The sequence below is a fragment of the Bidens hawaiensis genome, unplaced genomic scaffold (assembly GCF_021521415.1).
Source record: "Bidens hawaiensis isolate Kalapana, Puna unplaced genomic scaffold, B.hawaiensis_p1.1 tig00022893_1, whole genome shotgun sequence".
Lineage (NCBI taxonomy): Eukaryota > Viridiplantae > Streptophyta > Magnoliopsida > Asterales > Asteraceae > Bidens > Bidens hawaiensis.
Genome location: NW_027493579.1, coordinates 13,441 through 35,464, shown reverse-complemented (window position 1 = coordinate 35,464; position 22,024 = coordinate 13,441). Strand labels below are relative to the sequence as shown.

General features: G+C 36.1%; 2 pseudogenes across 2 annotated transcripts; both read left to right on the top strand.

Annotated features, from left to right (window-relative positions):
- The first annotated feature begins 4,803 nt into the window (after window positions 1–4,803).
- Window positions 4,804–18,185, top strand: LOC143566465 (uncharacterized; annotated as a pseudogene). The gene is made up of 16 exons (XR_013141235.1): window positions 4,804–5,375; window positions 5,459–7,239; window positions 7,313–7,429; window positions 7,516–7,715; window positions 7,821–8,031; window positions 8,111–8,348; window positions 8,502–8,652; window positions 8,786–9,096; window positions 11,401–11,710; window positions 15,136–15,538; window positions 15,613–15,738; window positions 15,819–16,018; window positions 16,093–16,303; window positions 16,383–16,620; window positions 16,736–16,886; window positions 17,871–18,185. The product of XR_013141235.1 is annotated as an uncharacterized LOC143566465 (transcript).
- Window positions 10,518–11,479, top strand: LOC143566458 (thaumatin-like protein 1; annotated as a pseudogene). Its single transcript, XR_013141234.1, has 2 exons — window positions 10,518–11,166; window positions 11,227–11,479. The product of XR_013141234.1 is annotated as a thaumatin-like protein 1 (transcript).
- Window positions 18,186–22,024: the final 3,839 nt, after the last annotated feature.

Here is a 22,024-nt window from a genome sequence, read left to right as displayed (position 1 = left end):
AATTAAGATATGATTTTGTATCTCGTTAACATGTTAAACGAAAACCCTAGCTTGATTTTGCTCAAACATGAACGAATTAATGAATTGAGTATAGGGTTTGTATTGTGAGGAAGATGAACCTATTAAAGTCTATATATAAATCTGTTTCTATAGTTTTCCAAATAAACATGTTAGACTAGTTGGTTGAGACACTAGGTTGTGGCAGTTTAAACCCGGGTCATGGCGAATTTTTTTGATATTTTAATTTAAACCTTTTTCCTTTTATATATTAAATCAAGTTTAACATGTTAAAAATCATCAAAATCAAATTAAATCTTTTTCAGTTAAATAAAATTAATAATAAACTAATTTTGTCAATTTTCTTTCAAAAACCAACCCTTTTCATATCCGTTATGCTTCGTAAGAATCCGTTAATATAATATCATATTATTATTATTGCATTTCGTCAACCTTTATAATACACCAACATAATCGTTTTTGATAAAACTTGTACCCTTAAAATCCGTATCCCATAAGTATTAAAGTTCACTTATTAATAATAAATTATTAATTAAATAATATGTAAATAAGATAGTTTGTTAATCCATTTAAAATTAGTTTATATCATGATTCGTTAACGTTAACTCGGTAACTTTAATTTATTAATTTTAATTCTTTTGTTGGACTTCAATCCGTCAACTTTTAAACCATTAAACCTTGATTCGGTACCGTTAATTCATAATTCGTTAAACTTTACTTTGTTAGCTTAAAATTCGTTAAAACCATTAAGATTTAGACTAATATTAAAATAACCCATGCCTTAAAATAATTAAATAACACATGTTCCCAACAAATAATAAACTTTAATAATCTCGTAGGATTAGTCTTTAAATTCCGTATTTATTTCATTTATAGTTCGTGACGTTTGACCGTTTCGGTTTCGTTATTGTGCTTTCGGCTTTTATTACAAGTTTGTCTTCGATTTCGAGGTGAGTTTCTCACAACCCCTTTTAAACGTTTTCGTATTTTGGGGTGGCATGTGTATTTATTATCAAACTTCAAGATTTACAATATTGCTTATAAACTACAATTCATATCATGGACTTGTGTGCTTACTTACTTATTTGTTATATACGTGGATTTCAAGTGGTTGCCTCAATAAGTATGATCATACGCCCCCCTTTGCACTTAGGTCCATTTGTATCGAGTGGAAAATGGACCTCATATCCGAGTACGTTGGTAGCCCCAACTGGAAAGGACCTTCGTTTGTTCTTTACACTCAGGTCCATTGCATCGAGTGTAAAGAACCCTTATGTGCTCATTTCACAAGTTTCATGGAATTGTATAATTTTTACGTATTATATCAAACTGTGGGAATCTTACCAGCTATGTTCGTAGCTGACTTTATTTTATACATATTTTACAGGTGTAGAGATACGAGGATGAAAGTTAGAAGACACATAGCATGCTTACAGGATATTCAAAGAAACCTTATTATTTTGTTTATTTATTTGTTACAACTTGTATTATTTGATAAACTTTTGTTACATGAAGATTTAAATGAAATAATGTTATTATGGTCACATAATAGTGTCACATGTGTTTGAGCGATCTGTACGTCACACTCAGGCGTTTCCGTTTTAGCCGGGGTGTTACATTATTCGTTTTGGTTCCTTTGACGCATTTCGGTTTTATCTTTATTTCCGCTCTGATTTCAAAGGTGAGTTTTCATAACCCCCTTTTTACTTTTACACGTTTTGGGGTGTAGCACGTCCAACTTGGTTTTCTTGTGTCAAACTAAAATTCACATGCGTGTCTTGTATGCATTTATATTGCTTGTAAACTATGTGATTATGTGCTAGTTGTTTACTATTTTTGTTGGTGGATACTCATACTCATAGTGGGAGGGTTCGACGGGGCGTACCTGCGCCGTCCATTTGTTAATGGTGGTATCATACACATACTCATAGTGAGAGGGTCTGGCGGGAAGTACCTGCGCCGTCCATTTGTTAATGGCAGTATCATTATCATATTCTATACTCCAAGTAGCTCGGCGAACAGGGGTTCCTTAGTAGATTTGACTTATGTCAAGCGAACAGGAATATCATGTATTTATTTTGCTTTTGCTATATGATTGAGACTATACATCTTGAGTTTGAATTTTACACTCTTCGTATTATATATATGCAAAACTTTATAAATTCTCACCAACATTATTGTTGACAAATTATATTATTTTAAACGTGCTGCAGGTTGAAGTCTAAGGATTGAAGACTAGATTAGTTGGACCATTAGGGTATTAGAAATACAACATAATGAAATTCAATGTTTATCGTATTGTTATTTGATTGTGTATTTGTGATGTATTGAAATGAAATAAATATAATTATTGTCGCTTTAATAGCGTTACGAGCTTATGAGTGATCTGTACGTCACACCCAGGCGTATTCCGATTTAGCCGGGGACCGGGGTGTTACACATTGTGAAACTTGTTTGTAAGTAGGGTTGTAAACGAACCGAACTAAACCGAACAAAGCCCTGTTCCTGTTCGTTTGTTAAGCATTTGAACTTGTTCACGAACACTAACTACCGAGATTTTTTTTCGTGTTCATTGATTAACCATTTGAATTTTCTCATGAACGGTTCACGAATGCTACTGAATGATATTTCTTGTTCGTTTTAACTTATTAAGAAAATTATTTGTTCGTTTTTCGTTTGTTAAGTTTCTAAATGAACAAATACAAACATAAATGAGGTCTATTATAATTGTTATAATAATAATTAAAGAATAAAGAGTTTAGAAAAATAAATAAATATAAAAAGAAATTTAATGAACAAATAAATAAACTAATGTAAATGAACCGTTCACGAACACATTACCGAACTGTTGACGGTTTACAAACACAAATGAACAAGCGAGACCTTCATGTTTGTTCATTTATTAAACTAACGCCTAACGATTGTTCTCTGAACGTTCAGTTTGTATCAGTTTTTACCTAAACGTTAAGTTTGTATCCGTTTTTACCTAATTTTCCAAATGGGTTGTTATATACAAACACCATCTCCATGTATGTGAACAAGGTTATACGGCTCGTATAGGGTCTATATGAGTCGTATAGGCCTAACTTTTTAACATGCGTACGAAGGTGACAGTGTGGCAGATTTTTGCAGTCTATACGAGCCATATAGACCCTATACGAGTCGTATAGATGTTCTTTTTCGTATAGACCCTATACGAGCCGTATGGGGTCTATACGACTCATATAGACACCATGTCGGCTGTACTTTGGCCAGATATTTATAATTATTTTATGGTCTCTACGAGCCGTATAGATGGTATACGGACCCGTACAAGGAATGTATCAATTTTTCTTGCTCCAAACGTAATTATTTTTATGGCAGCTATATTTCAAAAGCTTAGATAACTTACATAGGCGTCAACCAAAATGGATTGCATGACCATATATAAAAAGTCGTTACCCAAAAACGCTCATGTTGTTCGTATGTTTTTATGTATATAGCAAAATTTAAATTACGTGTTTCTATGTTGTAAACAACTCGGATGTTATTTTTAATATTTTGTAATTTTAAAAAACTCTAAAAAAAATACTATACGAATTAAACAGACTCTATACGAGTCGTATAGCCCTATACGGCTCATATCGGGGCTATACGATGTAAATAAACGAAAACTTACACTCCTGACCACCGAAAATGATGATAGTACACCTATACCAACGTATATATGCCATGCTGGTGTGTGAATAACCTAAGCTTTTCCAACTTTCCTAGCATTCACTGTGTTTTTGGGCGTTTGAACGCTGATAAATTCACCGATGGAGTCCGATCGATCGCATGCAACTCGGTGTATCTGCCGACTTCCTTCAACGGCTTTTGCTTTAGAGGCGATAATGACGACCAGATTGATGATCCAGACTAAGGAACCTAACGATTTCATCGATTGAATATTAGTATGGATTGGATTCTGAACTATTATCATTTTGCAGTATATGCCTTTCTCTGTTGATCCGATTATTTGCTTTATCTTATTTTTAGTATGTTTTGTTGATATTATTCATGTGCTGCCATAGAATGTTGGAGTTATATGTTATTATTATTAGTATTTTTAATGACTGCTTGAGTAGTTGGAAATGATTTTGATCATCTGCTTAGGTTTCTATCTAACCTAAGATGAAAGTTTTTAATTGCCAATTTTGAGATATTTATGACGATTTAGTAAAACTGTTAGTTAACTTTTCATCATGGTTTTAAATTATTGGAGGTTACATGACAACAAAATGCTATGAACACAGACAAGGGCATGCTCGCATTTGCTCGTTTAACTTTATACAAACTCGAACACTTAATTGGACAAATACTTGTGTTCATGCTCCGTTTATAAAATGAACATATTTGTGGTTGTTTATGTTCCTTCGTTTAAAATCCAAACAAACAGTTCGTGGTCATAAATGAAGATAATTGAACAAAGATAAATTAACATATATCAACACACTTAAATGTACACAAATAAATATAAACATTACGTATATGATTCATCTAAAAATTGAACATGAATGAACATAAATGAACGAACGAAAAATTTGTTCATGTTTGTTCTTTTGATTAAATGAACACAAACTTTTTGATCATGTCCATTTATTTATTAAATGAATAAACAAAAACGAACTTCCCACTGAACGACTGTCCGTTTACAGACCTAGGCATGAGGCATTACTTATGTTTGTAAACAATGTAGTTTGCATTGTGCTTATCAATGTAAGATACTCGGACTTTCGCCGTGTATCTTGTCTACTTTTACAAGCTTGAATATATCTGGCGGTAAATGCCATAGATGAATATCGATTTTGAAAAATGAACCATTTTCTTTCCCAATTTGAGGTGGTTTAGTTGCCAAGTGGAATCCTCAAAACTTGTACTTACAGAGATGTCTAAGCCTGTTCTTTTTAAAGTTTGCATATCAAAACTTGGAAAATTTGAGTATAAAATTGTTAATAATGGTAACAGTTTGTAAAGTATGGATGGGGATATTTTTGGAATTAATATCATTGCAAGACCTTGACTTTCATTAATCATCTGAACATGACCTTTTTCTAGAAATCTATATTCAAAACAAATAATTATTGAAGGATGATAGAAAAGTTGGAGAAAATATCTTGGCAAAGAACTGCTAGCCGTTGACTTGGAAATAGTCAGCATAGAGTGATACATTCAACACTGTGATCTATATTACAAAAGGTTTGGTTGTAGTATCTCATTGTCAGAAATACTGTACTTCTGAAATAGAAGAATTTCTGTAACCAACAACATTCAAATGAAATATAAACAAACATGTATTCTGAGCTTTCTTTTCTTTTGCGTTGTCATCTTTTCCGATGGTAAATAACTGTCTTTTGTATTCCATATCACTCACACGCGTTACAATATTTATTTTGAAAGTGTTTTTTGCTCACATTTGTAGGAGCTTCAGGGGCTACTATTTCTGTTATCAACGACTGTGGTTTTACAGTTTGGCCTGGAATCTCAAGCAACCCTGCTCTTAATATCACTGGATTCGAGCTCGCGGAAGGGAGTAAGCACACCTTACTCACTACTCCAGAAGTATGGCGGGGTAAAATCTGGGGTAGAACCGGTTGCACCTTTAATGGGTCAGGCCATGGGTCTTGTAAAACAGGTGATTGTGGCACCGGTAAGATAGAGTGCAACGGAAGATCAGCAACCCAACCTGTAACGCTTTCGCAGTTCTACTTTAGCAAGTTTGAAGATTATTATGATGTCAGTCTCATGAATGGCTATAACTTACAGATGACAGTGGAGGCAAGTGGCGGGTTAAGTTTAAACGTTCTTGACTGCTCGAAAACAGGTTGCGTTGATGATTTGAGTCAACGGTGCCCAACAGAGCTACGGTTGCAGAGTGGAGGAGGATGTATGAGTACATGCCAGGCCTTTGGCACTCAGGAGTATTGTTGCAACAGATCTTTCTTAGATCTGTGCAAATCGACAACATACACTCCGTTTTTCAGATCAGCATGCCCAAGATCTTATGGTCGTGATGGGGCCTATATTACCGGATTCTTAAATGGTCCTTATACGTGTAATGGTGCTAATTACACTGTCAGATTTTGCCCCCCTGCTGACACATTTTCAACAATTAAAGTTGGCAGACAACTCAACTACTATGACCAGCTTCTTTCCATTCGGGGAAATTTCACGTTAGGATTCTTCGGTAGTGGTGGTAGTTACTTGGGAATTTGGTACACCGGTGATGATGAAGCTCGAAAAGTATGGGTAGCCAATCCTAACAAGCCAATTATATCCACATCAGCAACTATCATTGCCCTTTCCATCGACCCCGACACTGGAAACTTGATCATCACTTCGGGAGGGACGACTCTGATGAATATAACTAATGTTCAAGCTGGTTCAAACCCAAACGTGACAGCAACACTTGAAGACACAGGCAATTTCCGACTGATCAATGAAATCGACAAGAGGGTTTTGTGGCAGAGTTTTGATCAGCCAACGAATGTGCTTTTACCGGGCATGAAGCTTGGGTTTAATAAGACAACAGGGCAAAACTGGGCCCTGACTTCTTGGTTGAGTAAAGAATTCCCTGGTTCAGGAGCTTTTACTTTGAGCGTGGAACTTCATTACGGAGGAGTTCAGGCATTAATGATTCGTCGACGAGGCCAACCCTACTGGAGGACAAGTCTATATGATCAAATATCATTTGAAGATCTGTTTGCATTATCAATACATAGGCAACCTTACTATACTCTAACTTATGTTAATAACAAAGAAGGATGGTACTTTAGTTATGAGAGTAGTTATATTGAGTTTCCCATGTGGATTTTGACGCCAGAAGGGCGAATTACAGACGATGATAGTTCTGTTGGTGGACCCCTGAGTTTTGTTATGGACATGATTCACGAGGGTGTGTAGAGTTCAGTTTGCCCCAATGCAGGGAGTTAAGTAATTTTTATGTTAATAATAACTTTGATGAGAAAAATGGGGAGTTTGATCCTGGCACTACAAGTGCTAGTGATAGCAATTCAAGTCTAAGCATTAGTGATTGTTTTGCTAAATGCTGGAATGATTGCGGTTGTGTGGGGTTTAATACTATTAATGGAACCGGCTGTAATTTTTGGAGTGGAAGCAGCAGTTTTTTGGAATATCCACTTGAATTTTGGCTAAACTCTAGATCCAAGTATGTGATAGGTTCATTGTATCAGATGAAATCAGGTAGGTAAGAACTTGGTTTCAATGGTCAATGTTATTACTTTTGTTGCTTTGCATCTAACAAGTCATTTTGCAGGAAAAGATACCAAAAGATATATGAAATGGATATGGACATCCGTTGGTGTTTCTACTCTGATTTTTCTCTTTTTCGTGCTTTTATGGTATATGAAGAAGAGAAAGCAAACACAACAAGGTATGGAATTATACATGACAATATATCTACATTTTGTTTGGTCGTCATAGTTGCTTCGGTCATTGAGTCTTTGGTACCGATTGTAGAAAGCCAAAGACGAAAGAGAGATGAATATTTCCTTGAACTAACAGCTTCTGAAAGTTTCAAGGATGTGCATCAACTTGAAAGTGATACTAGGAATGGAAAGCATGTTTTATTATTTAGCTTTGCCTCCATCATGGATGCCACTAGTGATTTCTCTGTTGAAAATAAACTTGGACAAGGTGGTTTTGGACCTGTTTACAAGGTAATGCTACTTTCTCATAGGATTGTTTTTGTTCAGGCCCAAGGGCACCGTCGTTAACCTTTAAATCCGCCCCTGCCCAAGGATAACATGAAATTAAAATAACAGGGAAACCTAAGCGATGGACGAGAAATTGCAATCAAGAGGCTTTCAAGAACATCAGGGCAAGGGCTTGTTGAATTCAAGAATGAACTAATACTCATAGCCAAGCTCCAGCACACAAATCTTGTTCGGGTTCTTGGTTGTTGCATTCACGAGGAAGAAAAGATGTTAATATACGAGTATATGCCTAATAAAAGCCTGGATTTCTTCCTCTTTGGTATGCATGTTCATAACATAAGCGCATATGACGGTTTCATTTCTTGATGTTCATAACAATAGTCCCTTTTCTATTTTAGATGAAAGCAGAAGGGCTGAGCTGGATTGGCCTAGACGGTTTAACATCATTGAAGGAATTGCTCAAGGGTTGTTATACCTACATAAGTACTCAAGAATGCGAGTTATTCACAGGGACCTAAAAGCTAGTAACATTCTCTTAGATGAGAATATGAACCCGAAGATTTCGGATTTTGGCATGGCAAGAATATTCAAAGAAAACGAGGCTGAGGCAATCACTAACAGGGTTGTAGGAACATAGTAAGTTAGCTCTTCTCATATACATCATCAAAGATTGGGACAAAAATGGGATCTTCAAAATATTAGTTCAATGCATTTTAGATACCTTTTTGTTTATCAGATTTCATTGTATTTGTTTCCTGAAACAAAATTAGATCGATTTGTTATGCGTAGTGGTTATATGTCTCCGGAGTATGCAATGGAAGGGACATTCTCTGTGAAATCTGATATCTTCAGCTTTGGAGTCCTAATCCTGGAAATTATCAGTGGGAGAAGAAATAGCAGCTTTGATCATGATGGTCGCACATACAATCTTATTGGATATGTAAGTGTTATTAAAATCACTTCTTGGCATCTTTAACATATTTCGCATTATGGAATCACAAAAAGGGGAAAACTCGCAACACAAAATTGATATATATTTTTTTATGTTTTAACCAATGCATCAAATAATTCAGGCATGGGAGCTATGGCAACAAGGGAATGAACTGGAGTTGAAGGATCCAACACTCGGAAGTACTAATGTTGTACAACAATTCCTTAGGACAGTTCATGTGGCACTTCTATGTGTACAAGAAAGTGCAATCGATAGACCAACAACTTCAGATATGATCTCCATGCTTCTCAACGACACCATATCGTTACCCTCTCCAAAAAGACCAGCATTCTTTAATGGCAGAGTCGAGACAAATTCAACTCCAGAAGAAAGCGAACCGAAGCATTGCTCTGTAAACAATATGACCATCACTGTATTGGAGGGTCGGGGATAGCTGCTTTTCTGTAATTATGCAAATCTTCATTTATTTGTGTAATATTGGCTGGTACTATGTAAATTAATTTTCATTTATCCAATCATTTGCACTGAACTTGTGGTATTTACCATTCGCATACGACTTGTACGTGTCATTCACTATTTGTTTCGTATTACATCATAGATTACACACAAGATGGTGTATTCACGATTTGTTTCGTATATCAGTTGGCTCATAAATTATTTCTTAGTTTGCCACAAACCGTCGAAAATTTAAGAATTTCCTAAATCATCATTACTAACTATTTAATATTTTTTATTACACGAGTTTCTAACATAATATATATTATTCGAATTATTCTAATTAACCCAATAGACGCGTATCAAATAATTTATATTATGACTTTGACTTTCATGTTTTGTATGACACCATTTTCAAAAACTTATGCTCAAAAGAATTAAGTATCTTGACATGGAAAAAGTTAGCATAAGAGTCATGCATTCAAAACAGTGAGATGATTTGTTCTTTCAAAGACTTGGATGCATTAAAAAGGATTAACTGCAGTATTTCAGATCAAAGATACTATACTTATGAGCTTTCTTTTCTACTTTGTTCTCATCTTTTCCAATGGTAGAGGATTGTCTTTTGTAATCTGTAACACTAACACACAAGCACGCACCCAAATTTGATTGGATTTGTTCTGAATTGCATATTTTGTTCATATTTTTAGGAGAATCAGGGGCTACCATTTCAGTTATCAGATTGTGGCTTCATTGCTTAGCCTGGAATCTCTGGCAGCCCTGCTCTCAATATTACATTAAAAAAATGTGTTTTTTTTAAATATCCATTTTTAATAAAATGTATACCGAAATGTTCATAACAACCTTTGCAAGAACAACCTATGGTTGCAACCCAACCTTTGCAACCATTGTGAGTAGTCTTAGCGGCTTTAGATTGTGGACGAAGGAGAGGGGATTCAGCCATTTCAGGCCTTCGGGGAGCAACTGAACGATTTTGGCCTTTACTTTTGAGTTTCATTGACATTTAGTTGGATTTCATGGAGAGTTCAAGATTATTTAGTAAGGTAATATTAATTAGATCTAAATAAGTAAATATAGAATTCTATAATCAAGTTGAATCAAATCTGGTTTTCTTCTTGTCATAACAAACCATCGTAAATTTGAGGTCATTACTAACAATTTTAAATTTTTTTTATTCACCTTAACCTATTATATAAATTAAAAAACAAATATATTATTCCAAGTCAAATAAACTATATTATGACTTTGACTTTCATGTTCTGTATGGGAGCATTTTTAGAAAAAGATGTTCAAAAGAAGTGTTCTGTTGACTTGGAACTAGTCAAAGATACTAAACTTATCATTTATTTTTTCAGAGACTTGGATACATTAGAAAAGGTTTGGTTGAAGACTTGTAGTATTTCAGATCAAAGGCACTTATGTGGTTTCTTTTCTACTTCATTCTCATCTTTTCTGATGGTAAAGAATTGTCTTTTGTAATCTGTAACACGCCAAATTTTACTTGTTTTGTTCTAAATGCATTTTTTGTTCACATCTGCAGGAGCATCAGGGGCTACTATTTCAGTTATCAACGTTGTGGCTTCACTGTTTGGCCTGGAATCTCTGGTAGCCCTGCTATCAATATAACCGGATTCGAGCTCACAGAGGGTAATAGGCACACATTACACACTCCAGAAGTGTGGCAGGGTGAAATCTGGGGCAGAACTGGTTGCACCTTCAATGGGTCAGGTCATCTGACATGTAAAACAGGTGATTGTGGCACCAGTGAAATGGAGTGCAACGGAAGATCAGCAACTCCACCTGTTACGCTTGCGGAGTTTACTGCCACAAGATTCAAAGATCATTATTATGATGTTGGCCTTATCAATGGCTTTAACTTACCTATGACTATGGAGGCTACTGGTGGGTCAGTTAACAGTTTACTTGGTTGCATGAAGACTGGTTGTGTTGACGATTTGAATAAACGGTGCCCGATGGAGTTGATGTTGGAGGGAGGGGAAGGGTGTCAAAGTGCTTGCCACGTATTTGACAAGCCAAAGTATTGTTGTCAAATGTTTCTTGTAAGCCGACGCTATACAGTCGGTTGTTTAACACGGCTTGCCCGAGATCCTACAGTGATGGGTTCTTCCATACTTCTTATTGGTGTGATAGTGCCAATTACACTGTTAGATTTTGTCCCCCGGCTGACACATTTTCAACGATCAAAGTTGGCGGCCAACTAAACTACTATGACCAGCTTGTCTCTGTTCGGGGAAATTTCACGTTGGGCTTCTTTGACAGTGATGGTATTTACTTGGGAATTTGGTACACCAGGGACGCTGAAGCTCGAAAGGTATGGGTAGCCAATCCTAACAAGCCACTCGTATCTACCTCAGCAGGCATCATCACAGTCTCAATCGACCCCAACACTGGAAACTTGATCATCACTTCAGGAGGGACAACTTTGATGAATATTATTGATGTTCAAGCAGGTCCAAACCCAAACGTGACCGCAACTCTTGAAGACACGGGCAATTTCCGATTGATTAATGAAATAGACAAGAGGGTTTTGTGGCAGAGTTTTGACCACCAACGAATGTGCTTATACCGGGTATGAAGCTTGGATTTAATAAGACAACAGGGCAGAACGGGACCCTGACTTCTTGGTCGAGTAAAGAACTCCCTCGTTCTGGAGCGTTTACTTTAAGCGTGGAACCTGATGATGAAGGAGTTCAGGGGTTAGTGATCCGACGACGAGGCCAACCCTATTGGAGAAGTGGATATCTATTTTATTCAAGATCATTTGAAGATGTGTTTGCATTATATCATCCAGGTAGGCAACCTTACTATACGCTAATTTTAGTTTACAACGCAGATACACAAGGATGGTACTTGAGCTATGAGAGTAGTTATCTTGTTCTGTAACGCCCGTTAATTCCGGTTTCAAGAATTAAATCTTGTAGAGTATGTATAATTCTCGGGATTTATCCGACGTTTCTCGGAAGCCTTTGCATCATCTCGGTACATTAAACCATTTAACTTTCCTTCCATTTTGCCTTACACTTCAATTTGAAGGGACTTGGATGTAACTTTTGTTTTTATATCATAAAACAAAACAAACCCTAACCCTAACTCCTACTAGCAGCGGATCGCAGCTAAGACCCCCCTGCTCGTTTTTCTTCTGCCCAGCCAAGTTTCAGCCGTGAAAACTTCAATTCAAGGTCGGTTTTATGATTCCCCATGTCTTTTACACCTTAATTGATCATATTAACGCGTTTATTGGTCGTTAAGATTGAGTTTTGATGATAACAGCTTGCTGACAGATTCGTATACGTTTATTGTAGGGTCTGTAACGCGATATTAATCCACTGTTTTTGATCGATTCTTGATTCCATGATGTTCTACTTTGAGTCTAGTTTCCAGAAAGGTATAATACGTAATTTTTGGACGAGATTTGAATGGTTTTTATGATTTTATAAAATCGAGTGTCAAAGCTGATGCGAGATGTCGGATTCTGGTCTCTCTTCCCGACATCATAACCCTTTTTCAACAAGTCCAAATTAGTTGGTTCCACTTCTGGAACTTAATATTTTGAGTTAAGAATCAAACCCAATTGGAATCGTTTAATTTGGTTTGGTAATGAATTTTATAAAAATAAAACCATTTTGTTGCGCGCTGAAATAGCTGCACATACCTTTCTGTGTTGGAGGAATTTTTATGATTTTTGTGTCCACTAGAAGAATATAATAAAAATATTTTTATAAACTTAAGATATTTATGCAACTCTGGTAAAAATTTAATAATTTAATTCCATGGTTTTCCTATGTAATAAAATACATCTTTGCATGCTAAAATCTGCATGTTATATTCGTTATTGATCGATAAGTTCGTTTTAGGCTTAACCGGTGGCTGCCCTTTCTCGCATCTTTCGGGGCTGTTATAATTGATGTTCGTGCTCCGTAAACTTTCTAGGTATGTCACTTACAACATACTAAAATTTCATGGCCAATGGAGGTGGTTAGGTCGGTCAATCGATTTTAGTTCGAAAACTAGGGTTTATCGGGTGTAGAATTGTAAATTGTTGAGTTTGATGCGTTAATCGGTTGGATGACCAACCGAATCAGTTTGCATGGCCCTAGGGGAGTCTAAGGGCTGTGGGAAAATTATATTTTTGATACTCGGGGCTGTTTTGGTTGGTGATTGGTCAATCGAGTCGGCGGTGCGCGAATTTTCGTTTAAATGTTAAATTGAAAGTTGTAAAAAGGAACCGTCAACCCTATCAATTCGGGTGACATAATTATGATGTATGAAAAGGTTAAGATAGGAATTTAGTCCATTTGGGGCTGATTCGTTTGACAATTGGTTTTAAGATTTATTACGCGCGTATTCGACTCGATTTGATTACCGGCGGGTGAGTTGTGCATCATGGTTAGCCCCGGCCATAATCGTAGGGTGGATTTGGTTAGTTGAAGGGTTTTAGGGGCTGAGGTAAAGTATTGGGCCTTGGGCCAAATTGTTGGGCCTTGGGCCAAAGTGTTGGGCCTTGGGCCAAAGTGTTGGGCTTGAGCGGCCCATTAGGCAAGTGTGTTCTTGTGGTCTAGTTTAGTAACGCGTTGTGTATAATTTACAGGCCCTTGCTTGTGATTGTGCACTTAGGGATTTCCTAGCTCGTTGCAGGTGTTCGATTGATTTCAGGTGAGTTCATGATGCCCCCTTTTTAACTCTTTTAAGTTTTGGGCTAGCATACACACCAAAATCCAATTTTATACGATTTTACCCGTTACAACTATTTGAATGGTACTACATGGTCTCATTCGTGATTGTGCATTTTGAAAGTTATATTTGAATTATTTTATATGCTTTAGGATATTTTAGACTCGTTTATGGTCTTGTATCCTTTAAGGTTACGTACATTATTAATGGTCTAGACTCGAGGATGTTAGTAGACTTGGTAGTGCTTGAATATGAGTAGACCTATTTACTTAGTTCCCGTATGGGATGATATATATATATATATATATATGTATGTATGTATGTATGTATGTATGTATGGAGGTATGTATGTATGTATGGGTATGTGTTACCTTATAGCCTACGGTTGTGTGATGATATTTAGTTCCTCGTGACTAAGAATGATGTGAGTAGACTTATTGATGTGTGTGTGCATGGTGATTCACGGCCGGGTCAAATATATTACTCGGGTTGTACCCGTGGTGGAGAGGCCCGTGTGACGTGATCATCATTTTGGCGGGTCAAATATATTACTCGAGTTTTAAAATCCTGTGGTGAAGAAGCCCGTTGGATGTTGAGCCGCGATCGGGTCAAATATATTACTCGGGTTGTACCCGTGGTGGAGAGGCCCGTATCACGTGCTTGGATGTGTGAGCCGAGACCGGGTCAAATATATTACTCGGGTTGTACCCATGGTGGAGAGGCCCGTATCTCGTGCTTGGATGTGTAAGCTGTGACCGAGTCAAATATATTACTCGGGTTTGACCCGTGGTGGAGAGGCTCGTGTCACATGCTTAGGTCTTACCGCGTCCAGGTCAAATATATTACTCGAGTCTTGACTCGTGGTGGAGAGGCCCGTGTACGTGTGTTCAACGATGAATGTATTACTTGGTGAATTATATTATTTACTTTATTTTATCCTCTCTATTGTTTATAACTATAACTTTGAAAACAAGTATGAATTATTGTTTATGAAAACTTGAACTCACTCAGCTCAAGCTGACTTTGTGTGTATGTTAGATTGACTTTCAGGTTAAGAAGTGGATGCAACCGCTTGGACGTGCTGGAGACTACTAGGAAGGTTGAAGGCATTTCTGTTCAAGGATTTCAAATAAAACGAATATTTTATTTACAATTGATTTTGGACACCTGTACCCGTGTTTTGGGATTTTTAATACTTATACTTTTCCGCCGTTATTTACTCTGAACTGGTTTTAAATACAAAGTATTGTTGGGTTTTAAATTTTTGTGAAATTATGGATGTGATTACCAACTGTAGGATTCCCGGGATTCGGGGTCTTACAGTTTCCCATGTGGATATTGACACCAGAAGGGCGAATTACGGATGATGATAGTTCTGTTTTTTGGAGTCCCGAATTTTGTTACGGATACGAGTCAAGTAATGGTTGTGTGGTGTCCAGTTTGCCGAAATGCAGGAGAGTGACTGACAACTTTAACGAGAAAAATGGAGAGTTTGATACTAGCACGAAAAGTACTACAGATAGCGACTTAAGCCTAAGCATTAGCGATTGTTTTGCTAAATGTTGGAATGATTGCAGTTGTGTGGGGTTTAAAAGCCATACCATCAATGGCACTGGCTGTGATTTTTGGAGTGGAAGCATTAACTTTTTGGTGCATGGATCTTCAGGGTCAAGTTCTAGTTCAAAGTATGTGATCAATTCCCTTAATCTGGTTAGTTCAAGTATAGGTAAGAATGTTGGATTCCAAAGGTCAATGCTATTATTATTTTAGGAATAAGCATCTAAACTAGTCATTTTGCAGGAAAGAAAACCAGAAGAAATACGAAGCGAACATCGATATGGACACCCATTGGTGTTTCTATTCCTTTGATTTTTTTCTGTTTCGGGGTTTTTTGGTATAGGAAGAAGAGGAAACTAGCACAAGAAGGTATGGAGCTATAATAAATCTACCTTTTTGTTTGGTCATCATAGTTGCTTCGGTCATTGAGTCTTTGGTACCGATTGTAGAAAACCAAAGACGAAAGAGAGATGCATATTTCCTTGAACTAACAACTTCTGAAAGTTTCAAGGATGTGCATCAACTTGAAAGTGATACTAGGAATGGAAAGCATGTTTTATTATTTAGCTTTGCCTCCATCATGGATGCCACTAGTGATTTCTCTGTTGAAAATAAACTTGGACAAGGTGGTTTTGGACCTGTTTACAAGGTGTTGTTTCACATAGATTAATTTTTTCCATTCAAACTCTCTAATCTAACTGGAAAAAAAATTAATATGTAAAGGGAAAACTAAGCGATGGACGAGAAGTTGCAATCAAAAGGCTTTCAAGAACATCAGGGCAAGGGCTTGTGGAATTCAAGAATGAACTAATACTCATAGCCAAGCTCCAGCATACAAATCTTGTTCGGGTTCTTGGTTGTTGCATTCACGAGGAAGAAAAGATGTTAATATACGAGTATATGCCTAATAAAAGCATGGATTTCTTCCTCTTTGGTATGCATGTTCGAAACATAAGCGCATATGACGGTTTCATTTCTTGATGTTCATAACAATAGTCCCTTTTCTATTTTAGATGAAAGCAGAAGGGCTGAGCTGGATTGGCCTAGACGGTTTAACATTATTGAAGGAATTGCTCAAGGGTTGTTATACCTACATAAGTACTCAAGAATGCGAGTTATTCACAGAGACCTAAAAGCTAGTAACATTCTCTTAGATGAGAATATGAACCCGAAGATTTCGGATTTTGGCATGGCAAGAATATTCAAAGAAAACGAGGCTGAGGCAATCACTAACAGGGTTGTAGGAACATAGTAAGTTAGTTCGGAATAAAACAAAAGTTGGATCATAAAAAATTCAGTTCAATGTCTTTTAGATGGCTATTTGTTTGTCAGATTTCACTTTATTTGTTTCTTGAAACATACTTAGTGGCTATATGTCTCCGGAGTATGCAATGGAAGGGACATTCTCTGTGAAGTCGGATATCTTTAGCTTTGGAGTCCTAATCCTGGAAATTATTAGTGGAAGAAGAAACAACAGTTTCGATCATCTTGGCCGCACATACAATCTTATCTCATATGTAAGTGTTACTTAAAATCATTTTTTGGCATCTTGAACATACTATAGTAAAGCCCAATGTTTTAAAAACCGGTATTTTACTCATACCGGATTTGGTTTAAAAATGGTACAACTGGTTGAACCGGGATGTACTGGGAGGTTCAACCGGGTTGAATAGTTTACCCTGTAATTCAATATATATACAACTTTAACTCAAAAACAACTCAAAGGTACATTAATAAACCTCAAACATGAATCAAACATCACACATGAACAATGATAAGTCAAATAGAAACTTAATCAATTACAAAAGATGTAAATAAACCAACCTTGGATATGCATGATACAAAATTTGTTTATTAGTGATTCGTTGTTTACAATGATTACCCGTTTCAACCTTACCCGCTAGGTTAAAAGTCATTTTTAAAAAATATGGCCGTAAAAAAGTATGAAAAATATCTTGGTTTAAAACCGGTTTGCCGGTTTAAACCGGTATTTAAAAAAAAACAGTGGCACGATGTTCTAGCAAACCGCCTAAAAATACCAGGCTCTAAATACCGGTTGCCTTACCAAAATCCGGTAAATCATGGAAATCTCAAAATGCTTGAAAACCATGGAAATCTAGAAATTACTAACAACCAAAATGATGAAGAAATTTGGCACCAGGACTAGGCCAAATAGCGTATGGCATTTGTCCGTAGTTTTGCTCGTCGGGACGTTTTTGTCCATAAATTATGGTTTATTAACTCTACCAAGAGCGAAAGTTATGTTTGTTTTAAGCTTGGCCATTTTCTAGCGCACTTACTTTTATCCGGTTGGTCTGAATATGAATATGCTAATTCTTGTATCAACTTTGCATCATATAACGTACATCTTAGGTAAAGGACAATAGAGCCTTACTCCATTAATTTGGAAGATTTATTGGTTTATACCTATTAATGGCATTACCTTGGCTAGTTAAGTAAGGAAATAACTAAAACTAGTTCAATTAACTCTAATGATTCAGGCATGGGAACTATGGCAACAAGGGAACGAACTAGAGTTGCAGGATCCAACACTTGGAAGTACTTGTGTTGTGCCACAATTCTTGAGGACTCTTCACGTTGCACTTCTCTGTGTACAAGAAAGTGCAATAGATTGACTAACAACTTCAAATATGATCTCCATGCTTCTCAATGACACAGTATCATTACCCGCTCCAAAAAGACCAGCATTCTTTAATGGCAGAGTCGAGTCAAGTTTGACTATAGAAGGAAGTGAGCCGAGGCATTGCTCTGTAAACAATATGACCATCACTGTATTAATGGAGGGTCGAAGGTAGCTGCTTTTCTGTAATTTTATTTATCATTATTTATTTGTAATATTGGCTGGTACATGCCCTCATATATGTAAATCCATTGTGGTCGTTCATTTAGGGATTTCTATAATACGCCTAATTTGTTCCTTATTAAAGATTTATTTAAATTTGGTGCCTATATTGATGATCTTTTTCACAATTGATTTGATAGAATGCGAAGATGTAGAATGAATCAACAAGAACTTTATTCAATTGATAATCTGATGTGTTCTTGACTTACAATGGTTGACCCTATTTATACATCACGAGCACGTAAGCTCGTTAAAGTTAACCTTTCATCTTGATGAAACACTAAATACTAAAACCTCTCATGATGAGGATGCTAATGATAATAACATATAATGTCAATCAACTATGGAAGCACACATATCTTATGGGATCAAGATGAAATGAAAAATATTGATAAAATATTTTCTTATTCTATAGCAAGTGACATCATGAATGGAGATGATGATCCTGAACCAAAATATGGTAATGATTGTCAAAATATACATGACTGAGATAAATGGAAAGGTACTATGCAAGCTGAATTAGATTCACTTAACAAACGAAAGGTTTTTGGACATATTGTTATTACACCAAAGGTTGTAAAGCCTATAGGGTATAAATGGGCTTTTGTACGAAAACGAAATGAGAGAAATGAAGTTACAAGATAGAAAGCTAGACTTGTAGCTCTCCCCTGTTATGGATGCAATAACCTTTAGATATTTAATCAACTTAGCAGTCTCTAAAAATTTAGAGATGTGTCTTATGGGCGCTGTCACAACTTACTTGTATGGATCACTAGACAGTGACATCTATATGAAAATTCCTGAAGGATTTAAAATCCCTGAAGCATTAAGCTCAAAGCCTAAGGAAATATATTCCATCAAGTTACAATGATCCTTGTATGGACTGAAACAATATGGAAGGATGTGGTACAAGCGTTTGAGTGATTATTTGATAAGCAAAGGATACACAAATAATCTTATTTATCCAGGTATCTTCGTTAAAAAGACAACATCAAGATATGTTATCATAGCTGTGTATGTTGATGATCCAAATATAATTGAGACGCAAAAAGAAATTAATGAAACAATTGCTCTTTTAAAGAAAGAATTTGAAATTAAAGACCTTGGAAAAACCAAATATTGTCTTGTTTTGTAGATTAAGCATATGCATAATTGAATACTTGTGCATTAGTCAACTTATATTGAGAAACTCTTAAAGCGTTTCTATATACCCTGATGGTTGTTAGACTTAGTGTTGACAATGATCCATTTCGCCATTGCGAAGATAATTAAGAGATTCTTGATCCAGAGATACCATGCCTCGGTGCAATTGGAGCTCTTATGTATCTTACTAACTGTACAAGACCTGGCATTTCTTTTACAGTTAATTTGTTAGCAAAATTTAGTTCAACCCCTACTAAAAGGCACTGGAACGGGATTAAACATATTTTTCAACCTTCGAGGTACAGTTGATTTAGGCTTGTTTTATCCTAACGATTCAAAATAATGGTTGGTTAGTTATGCAGATGCAGGTTATTTATCTGATCCCCATAAAGCAAAATCTCAAAATGGATACGTATTTAAGAATGGAAGAACAGCAATTTCATGGCATTCTAAAAAACAAACACTCGTCGCAACATCTTCAAATCATGCCGAAGTTATTGCACTACATGAAGCTTTAAGAGAACGTGTATAGTTAAGATATATGTCACGACACATATTGACTTCTTGTGGACTAGAGAAAGACCGAAGTCCAACTCCTATCTATGAAGATATATAACGCAGTTTGTGTCTCGTAGATGAATGAAGGGTATATCAAAAGTGACAAGACAAAGCATATACCACCAAGATACTTTGAGTATACTTGAGACCTTATCAAAGACAATTAGGTCGACATAAGATATGCTCAATCCAGCAATAACTTAGTTGATCTTTTCATAAAATCACTTCCTATAACAACATTCAGGAAACACGTTGTAACATCAAAATTTTATAACTTAAAATTAAAATGTGCTGTGGAAAATGGCCCCAGAACTTTGTTTTCATGCGGCTTATTTAACAAACACATCACATAATCTATTTTATATGCATAATATTTGACTTTTTAAAACATTGATTTATACAAACTAAAACAAAGTAATGCTTGAAACAAGTGTCATAAATCATCATAAAATTTACATATTTACAAATTCATTTTACTATCGATAATAGGTTTTGTTTAATCCGACATGAGACTTGATCACCAACAGTGCTTTACCTGAAAATGTACATGGTTAAACCCATTAGTATATACTAAGTATACCCTTATGATTTTTATCATTTCATTAAGTTATATAATGTCCTTAATCTTAATATATATATTGTAACATTCGTAATTTTCAAACCCAAAAACCGACCCGTTTAAAATATGTTTGATGTAATTCGGATCTTCGGTTATTATTAAAGACGGTTAATTATTGGATATGAGCATTATGTTGTTTGTGATTATCATGATGTATTATTAATATTGTTATCTTAAACATTAAATTTAAGTCAAGATCAATTCAATTCATTTATGTTTTGATTACATTTTGTAAGGCCCCGAACCCGGTAGCCCTACTTTCGTGTTGGATTTACTCATAAACGCAGTTCTAAATATCAGAGTTAATTAAAACATTCGCGGAATATAAAAGCTTTCTTAAAACATTTCATATCAAAACACATCTTGTCTTAAAACATAATTTTGTCTTTCAAAATAAACGAAACATTAAACTTAAACGTCTTGAGTCTTCCGATGCCAGCCTCTTATTCAGTGCCACGTGTCTCCTCAAGCGAGCTGCCTCATCCTACTCACCTGCTTGCATACTAAAAGTCAGCTACACTGAGTGAGTTCTAGTTAATCATACACTATACAATACACATAAACTTATATTCTTTCATTCATACTTTCATACTTTCATACTTTCTTTTGTATTAACTTACTTTCATATCTTACGTTATAAAGAGCATTACGCCCTACATTCCTCGAGTATTATTAGGGCTTGGTACCCTCCTTCCTAGAGTATTATTAGGGCTCGGTACCCTCCTTCCTCGAGTATTATTAGGGCTCGGTACCCTCCTTCCTCGAGTATTATTAGGGCTCGGTACCCTCTTTCCTCGAATATTAGTAGGGTTCGGTTCCCTAGTTCTCGAATATTAGTAGGGTTCGATTCCCTCTTCGTTACCATACAACCATACATCATACCTCGAGTATTACTAGGGCTCGGTACCCTCCTTCCTCGAGTATTATTAGGGCTTGGTACCCTCTTTCCTCGAGTATTATTAGGGCTCGGTACCCTCTTTCCTCGAATATTAGTAGGGTTCGGTTCCCTAGTTCTCGAATATTAGTAGGGTTCGATTCCCTCTTCGTAACCATACAACCATACATCATACCTCGAGTATTATTAGGGCTCGGTACCCTTTTCGTAACCATACAACCATCATTTCCTTCTTTTATTAACTTTATCACGTTCATACACATAAGCATACATATCATACTTACCTTATACATAGCGTTACAACCTGACAGTACGTGCAATATCCGAAGATCGTTCACGTACCATCAAGCAATCATTCATACATATCACATCATTCACATAAGGCATACACTTATCTCTTAGGATAAGCGTATTAACAAACATATCGAGTATGCACACAGCCCCGAAAACATAACACATAAATGGGGCTAGAACTCACCTGAATCCTGTTACGCTCTCCGTTAATAGTTATCCCTTTCTTCAGTTGTGTACGGCTGACTGTGTAACAAGTATACGTATCAATTAACTACTACTACTC